Source organism: Polistes canadensis, unplaced genomic scaffold (assembly GCF_001313835.1).
Source record: "Polistes canadensis isolate GaletaPanama2010 unplaced genomic scaffold, ASM131383v1 scaffold_0, whole genome shotgun sequence".
NCBI lineage: Eukaryota > Metazoa > Arthropoda > Insecta > Hymenoptera > Vespidae > Polistes > Polistes canadensis.
The window spans coordinates 872805-880654 of record NW_014569547.1 but is presented as its reverse complement, the minus strand read 5'-3'; the positions used below and the strand labels follow the sequence as shown (position 1 = coordinate 880654).

Here is a 7850-nt window from a genome sequence, read left to right as displayed (position 1 = left end):
GAACTGTAAATGATCAAGTTGCTGATGAAGTCCCCAGTAAGGGACGAAACGTACAACTAGTTCAAATTAATTGTTCATAAGATTTATTAACCGTCTATAACTCCCTTTGAGACTTATATATTAATAACATATTTGTGGACAAGAATATTGATAATTAAATAATTAATAATGTTAATAATTATGCTATTCGTTATTAAATAAACGAAAAAAGAATTTCGAAAACAACAAGAAAGTATTAAAATATCCAATAAATACGAAACTTAATTAATATAAAACTGTTACTTTCCAAATGAAATTCTACTCAATATCGGATATAATTGAAAGTTGGCAGCCTAGTTCGAAATTTTGCATAATATGAATTTAATAAAATACATATCAATTTATCGCATCGTTGATTTAAAATTGACTACGTCTTTATTACGTTTTGTTGATAGTTATCTTGGTTATATAGTGATTGTTCATCGAATGGCATCGGCTTCATTGGGATTTGATTTAATGTCTAGTATGAAACAGAAATTGCGTGGGAGCAACCTTAACGAGGCGAACGAACGTTGTAGAATGTTGAAGAGGGAAGTTTGCCATTAAATCATACGTAGTCCACCATACCATATTAATGGTTCTATTGCGATACCGTGTGTAGGTATGAACGAGAGAAGGTTGGTTCCTGGTGTTCATGGGGAAAACTTGGGACCATTCAACCCTGACACGCGTTCAACGATTTTAACAATAAGTGAAAGTTTATTTTAACGTTTAAACAACGTTATCAAATCTGATCGATAATTACGAATTGATTTTTTTTTTTTTTATTAAGCTTCATTAAAAAAGAATCAAGGGGGGGGGTGGGTGTGGATGTAATAACAATAATTGATTAATATCCCGGTCAATTGGAAAATAAATTAATTAGCTGATTAGTAGTAGTAGTACAAGATAGATATTTAGAAATGTGAGATATGTTAATCAAGGTAAATTAAATTATTATTGTCGAACAAACACAATGTGGGATTAATATAATTGACTTATTAAATGTTGAAATAATTCCAATCGAATAATTAACCTTTATATTTATTGGAACGTATTCTACGGATAACATTAAATGGTAAATCTGCACGTTAACGACAAAAGAAATGTCTTACAGATTTAAATATTATTAAACAAACTAAATCCGGGGATAACGAGCATTTATTCTACTCATATATCAAAGATATTTATGTAAAATCGTATTCGACTATTGTACACACGACTCATTTGTTATACGAAAATTGAAAAACTAATTATTAGTGCAATTAAAATTGAATACTATCTGTTAATTAAGTAAAGGATAGATAATATGCCTGATTAAATGACCGATCATTCGGAATCCGTATTAATACCGAAACCCGAGGGAAAGTTGTTTACCAGAGAGAGAGAAAATCAAAAAGGATCATTAAATAATTAGGTTAATTATAAAATTGATAAGTATATACGCAGATATTAGTATCATATCGGAATCAAAGAAGTATAACATCATCGATAGATACATATAACTATTGATACGGATTGAATGACATGTTTTTAATGAAAATATGTTTAAGTTTATTAACTTTATTTTTTTTCTCCTTTTTTTTTCTCTCTTTCTCGACTTTTTCTTTTTTCTATCATTTTTCTTATATCTCGGGCGGTGTGAAAATTTTTTTTCTGAGAATCGTGTAAATGTTAGAACGGGACAGCATGCCAGAAAGCAGCCCAATGGCAAAATGGAAAGGCAAAGGAAGAAGAGTGCCCGTACGTGTTGAGAATAATGGAAAAGCTTAAGAGCTTATTGCGGTGGAGCGTGCTAACTGCACGACTCGAGACAGAACCGATCGACGAACTCTTTGTCGTCATACATAGTTATTCCTAGTTGTACATATACATATATATATATAAGTGTATATATATATGTATGTGGTGTGCACTCAGTCGAATAGTCGCTCGTTTCCTAAGCGAACGATCCACAGTTTAGAATACACATACACAACTTTCGTAGACGTTACTTTGAATCTCTGTTTTCTCTATATGCACATTACTATACAAGCATATGTATACACACACGCATAAAAATGCATTGACACAAATGTCTAGGTTTACGTAAACCGTGCTACGCGAATCAAACTGCAACGATTGTTCCTTCCTATTTTATTTCGAAAGTACCGTTGAATAACCTTTCTTTTTTTTTCTTCTATTTTTTTTTGTAAGAATTAATAAAATAATTCATAGGATTTTTTTGACAATGAATTTATTTTTAATATATATATATTGGATATATGAAATTAAATTGCTATTTGTAAAGACTGAGGGGGGGCGTGGGGGAGGTTGGAAAAAGGGATGCGATTTTGTTTAATCAACCTCTATCAACAAAGTTTGCATTTAATATTTGTTTTATTTCCAACGGATATTGTTGACGTGTGCGTTTATGCATTTATATATATGTATGGTTATACGTGTGTGTAAATATAAAAAAAAAGAGAGAGAGAGAATAAAAAATATTGACTTCGTGACGAGAGATCAAACTTAATTTGTCACGGGGCTTGATTTTCACTCTATAATCTTTTTAAAGTTGTATTCGCGTGGTAAAGTAAATTTCGCGGTATCAAGAATAACGCGGAACGATGTTCGAGAATGAATAACCGAGGTGGCGGACTGTACCATACCGACACAAAGACCGGAAAGCAACCCCTATTTGTATTGCTAGACCGCAAACATAGTGCGTAGTTACTGTACATTGATGCAGCAAATACGTGTATACGAGTTTACCACTCCTTCGATCATTACTGATTCTCACTGAATTAGTTACGAAATCTTTGCGGATAAGTAGTTACAACGTGCGAGTATTATTAACTAATACGGTTTATTGTCAGATGATTAACAGACACGTATGAATGATTAATAGAACAAGTATGAATATTCTATATATATATATATATATATATTAATTATTATTATAGGTATTGATTTTGATTAGTTTCATTTAAGTAATATTTTTAAATAAAATATATGTTTTAAATTATTATAAGAAAGAAAAAAAAGAAAAAAAGGCTTATACGTGATTACAGTTTATTTTTTTTTCTTTTCTTTTTAGATTTAAATGAACATACGTTAACGAGCATGCAACAGTTTTATATATATAATTTTTTTCCTAGTAGAAAAATTCTTTCATTTCCATTTTTTTTTTATTAATTATTTTATTCGGTATAATATATTTATTTACGTGGAACATTTGATAATCGATAAGATATTACGTTCTGTTCTGTTCTTGTTTAATTATTATTATTATTATTATTACGGCTCGTTAAGTAATCTTGACGAAGTGTAGAACGGAAAGGGGGATGAAATTTCCTGCGAATGCTGTTTCACTTAGTTACAAACTCGCGAATTATGTTTGCAATTGCAAAACGTTCCACGATAATTATGCACACATTTCAGAGATGTTTCCAATACATAGGCATAATTATAATGCGGACTAATAGTTCTCTCGTCGATACTTCGATTGTGAACCGTTTACGATCAGAATTCTGGAATGTTCTGCGTGCACGGTGTCAAATGTAATAATACATTTACAAACGTATTTATACATAGACGAACGTATAAGCGAAACATCTACAATGAGAAGCGTGCGCGTAATTGTAGCATAGATGTATTGCGTAATACGGATTTGTATCCTGCATTGCAAATATCATGGTATGGATTATATTAGTAATATTCTGCGGTTTGCAAGCAGTATGTTTTAGACGAGCTTATACTGCGGATGGACAGAATCTCTTTCATTTACTTTTGTTTTATTCATAATCAACTTGTACATTTGTATTATCACCCAAAATATTGTCAACTTTCGGGGGCAAAAAAAAGTACAATAATTTGTTTTGCAAAGAAATTTGAAGTCGCGTCTGAAATATATTACATGTTGTCAAAATATATATGAAACGATTTTGATGTTTAAAGTAAAGTTAGGTGATATGTGCAATATGCGAGTAACGAAATCTGTGCGAGAAAAATGAAATTACTTTTTGGAACACAACTTAATTGACTCGAGTGTCAGTGATTCGTTTGTCGAAAAAAAAAAAAGAATATTAAACTAACACATTATTTGATTGATAATAATTAGATCATATTTTGAACAAATAATTGTGATTTTAAATATCTTCATACGAAGCTAAGATTACGTTGGGATTTTAAATCAAATGATTTTTCTTAGTAAACGCGGTAGATTTGAGTTTCACATGAGTTTCACATGGGTTTTATGTCTGTTGTACGGAACTCGTATACAGATATCAGTTTCATCAGTTAGCAGAATAATTTTCATACATTTTCTTGTTTTTATTTATTTTTATTCTTTTCTTTTTCATTTTCCATTTATAAAATGGTACACTTTTACGTGCAGAACTCTAACGAGTTTTATGTATAACAACGGATAAAATGCATATGAGGATGGAGAGGAAAACATGCATTTTGAATTTCGAAGCTTCTAATCGTAGTTGCCGGAACTTAATCGGTGGACGACGATTCGGTGACACACTCGACACTAAAACCATTTCCATGTAATGCTCGAAAATCGTCTCTCGACGACTTATCCCGAACGTACGATTATCATTCCCGATAACGGATACAGGATTTTGAGAGACAACAACATTTTTATTCGCGCATCTACTTGTTCTCGTTAACTATGAATAAAGAATCAACAAAGTTTGCCAATAGAAATAGCCTGGTAATTTGTTTTATTATTCAGTTTTGATCATCCCAAAAAGAATCTAGCCGTCGGTTTTCTTTTTAATGTTCTTAATAATATATTATTATTTAATTTTAACGAGAGAATTATAAACGCAAAATTGCATATATCTCATAACGATTTTTCATTTATTGCATACTCTGAAATGGATTTAGTATTCAATAGATACAGTGTCCAAATATAATACACAAGCAATAACTGCATCAAATATTACATTGTCGTGATATTTTTTCCACAGTATTCGTAAGATAATATAACGTTGATGTAAATCGAATAAGTTAGCAAACAAAATTAAACTTGTAAATCGGGTTGTAAATTTTTATAAAGTAACGATACCAAAAGGAGGGATCAATTTTTACGTTATAGTTTGAAAGTAGTAGAACGCGTGCCAGGGTACCAAAAGTTTCACTCAAACATTTAGAAATTAATCGAGAACTGATACATATATCTATATACACACTTTTAAAAAAAGACAGTAACTATAAACCAGGAAAGAAATGAATTTGTACATGTGCGTATATATATTATAAAGGGGGTAGAAAATGAAGAAGAAGAAGAAAAAGAAGAAGAAGAAGAAGAATTCGAGCTCATCGTTGGATCCTTACGTGCGAAATTTCGAGAATGGCGATCAATGCGAGAATGAAGAATGGGGAATAGAGAGAGAGAGAGAGAGTGTATGCGTGTGTGAGAGAGAGAGAGAAAGAGATCTCTTTGGTTGGCGAGCTGTCGCGGGGTTTTACCAGAAGAGAGAGAGAGAGAGAGAATAGAAGGGGGGTAACGTTTGATATCGTTGGCCACGGCATTCAACGGGGCTAACTCTATCCCGGCAAATTACATTTCCATCCCGCTACGTGATAGGTGCAGCAAACATGCCCGTCAACGTCCGACCGAGTTTCTCCCTGATTAGTTACACTCGACGTGGATTATATTTCCGAAGCAATTAATTAACAAAGTTTCAGCGACTCGCGTTTAGCTACTTTCCCGCGAAACAGTTACCGGAGTATTGTACATTTTGAAGTGTGCAACGTGATCTAAGTATATATACTATATGTATATATGTCGTGTTTCTCTCTATCTGACTTTGCGTGACACGCCGAGAAGTGAAAAGGGGGTGGGATGGGGTGGGTTAGTTAGGGTGAGAGGAATGGTGTGTATGTATGCGTGCGTATATGTGTGTGGGTGTGAGAGAGATGGGGAAAGAGATAGGTGAAATTTCTTGCGAACATCAGGACAGCTTGGGAAAGGGTCGAGAGAGAGAAAGAGAGAGAGTGAGAGAGTGAGAGAGAGAGATAGAAGCGACCATCGTCGACGCATCACGTGGTATACCCTAATGGAAACTGTCACCGAAACGTCTCTGGTAAATCCTCCAGCTATATGTCCATAGCATAGCACGGATTCGCATGGCATTTCTACGGTGCGACGTATCCAACGTAATACTGTGCGATCTATGACGCGTCGTCATCAAATTTTACGTCATACCATCGTATTTATGCGCAGCCCCGTACACCTATTCGTTCATCCTTTTTATTTTTTTTTTGTTTTTATCTATATTTTTTGGCCGTTTATCGTTCTCATCTATTCGTGAAATTAATTTTTATTTCATTTCCATTGATATTTCTCGATAAACACGAACAAAATCAGATCTTCGATCAAAATTCATCTTATTATTATTATTATTATTTGTTGATCATTGTCTTGATTTACTCACCGGAAAAGAGTCCAGGTACGACGACGGGTCTTCCTGTTACCGTCCCGTAGGATGAAAATAACCCCAATTCGCACATTCGCTTGCTTCAGGTTCTCTTTTTAGAGGTATACGATACGTATGAGAAAGGATCACGTTGATGACATTTCTTGCGTTCACATCTCCCCATCTTCGGAAGAAGGAGGGAACGTTTTAAGATAAATCTTTATGATGTTGATACTTGTTGCTGCCTATCTCTTATCCTTACACCACGAGCTTTTAATTGTTCTTTGTAAGTGATGATCATCACAATGATCTAAAATTAAGTGTCTTAACATTAAATCACGATTTAATATTTCAATCTGACATCGATATATCTATACAGATAAATCCTCCTTAATTCCATAATATGAGATCTAATATAATTATTATCGACGGGTGGTGAGCTGGCTGGCGGAACGGGTTACGGGGGGTTGGGGGGGTTGGTTTTAGGGTTATGATTTAATGACAGATTGTGGATTAAGATAGAATTCCGAAGTTAAACGCGTTTACGCGACGTAGAAGGCGCGCTGCCTAGTCGCAGACTGAACTTACGATCCGCGAGTAGCATCGATTTCGATGGTGGGAGGAAGGGCTAACACACACACAACAGAGAAAGAGAACGAACGGTAGAAGAGGGGCGTCCTCTGTGTTAGAGGGAAAATTACGTAGAGGGGATAGGATTGCTCGACGAGAGGAGCAGTCCGTTGGTTATACGCTGATCTCTCTAAGTGTATGTGGGTTGGTTAAAGCGTATTTGTGTATACCACCAGGTGACACACGTACGAGGATGCGCGCGCGTGTTTTAGACGCACCACGAGGAGCCACGCGCCGACACGCGGCGCAGCTACGACAGGAAAGAGGTAGGTATATACCCATCATACCCCTTCTGAGTAGCAGTTTTAAAACGTGTGCTACTGGAAGAATGGTTTAGGCTCCTAAAGGGAAATAAAAAAGGACACCAAGTCTCACTGGTTTGTTTTTTTGTTTTTCTTTTTTATATTTTATTTTCTACATTTGATTTATCTTCTTCTTCTTTCTCTCTCTCTCTCTTTTTGTTTGTCTTTACACGCCATTATCATAATTATTAGTTTAATACGTGTTTATTTTTTTTTAATTTAATTTGTCATTGATGATTGTTTTAATATGAAAGATGTGATATTCTTTTGATTATAGGTGTTGTATTTATTTGTCATTATTTTTTTAAAATCAGATTTTACAATTTTTTTTCTGATAAAATTGGAAACACACGTAGTTTCTTCGATATTTCTCGAATAATGATTTCAGTTAATTTTGACTCCCTTCGCGAATGATAAAATTACAATTTCTCAGCGGGTATTCTAAAAAGTCATGTCTGTAGAAGCTTAAATACGCTAGCTGACGTCT

General features: G+C 34.0%; 1 protein-coding gene across 1 annotated transcript in view; it reads right to left on the bottom strand.

Moving 5' to 3' along the window:
* Nucleotides 1–7031, bottom strand: part of LOC106790650 (discoidin domain-containing receptor 2-like) — a 67859-nt gene extending 60828 nt beyond the window's left edge. The window contains exon 1 of the mRNA XM_014755748.1: nt 6450–7031. The gene's annotated coding sequence lies outside the window, so the exon portion shown is untranslated. The remainder of the gene's footprint in view (nt 1–6449) is intronic.
* Between the last annotated feature and the right edge of the window lie 819 nt (nt 7032–7850).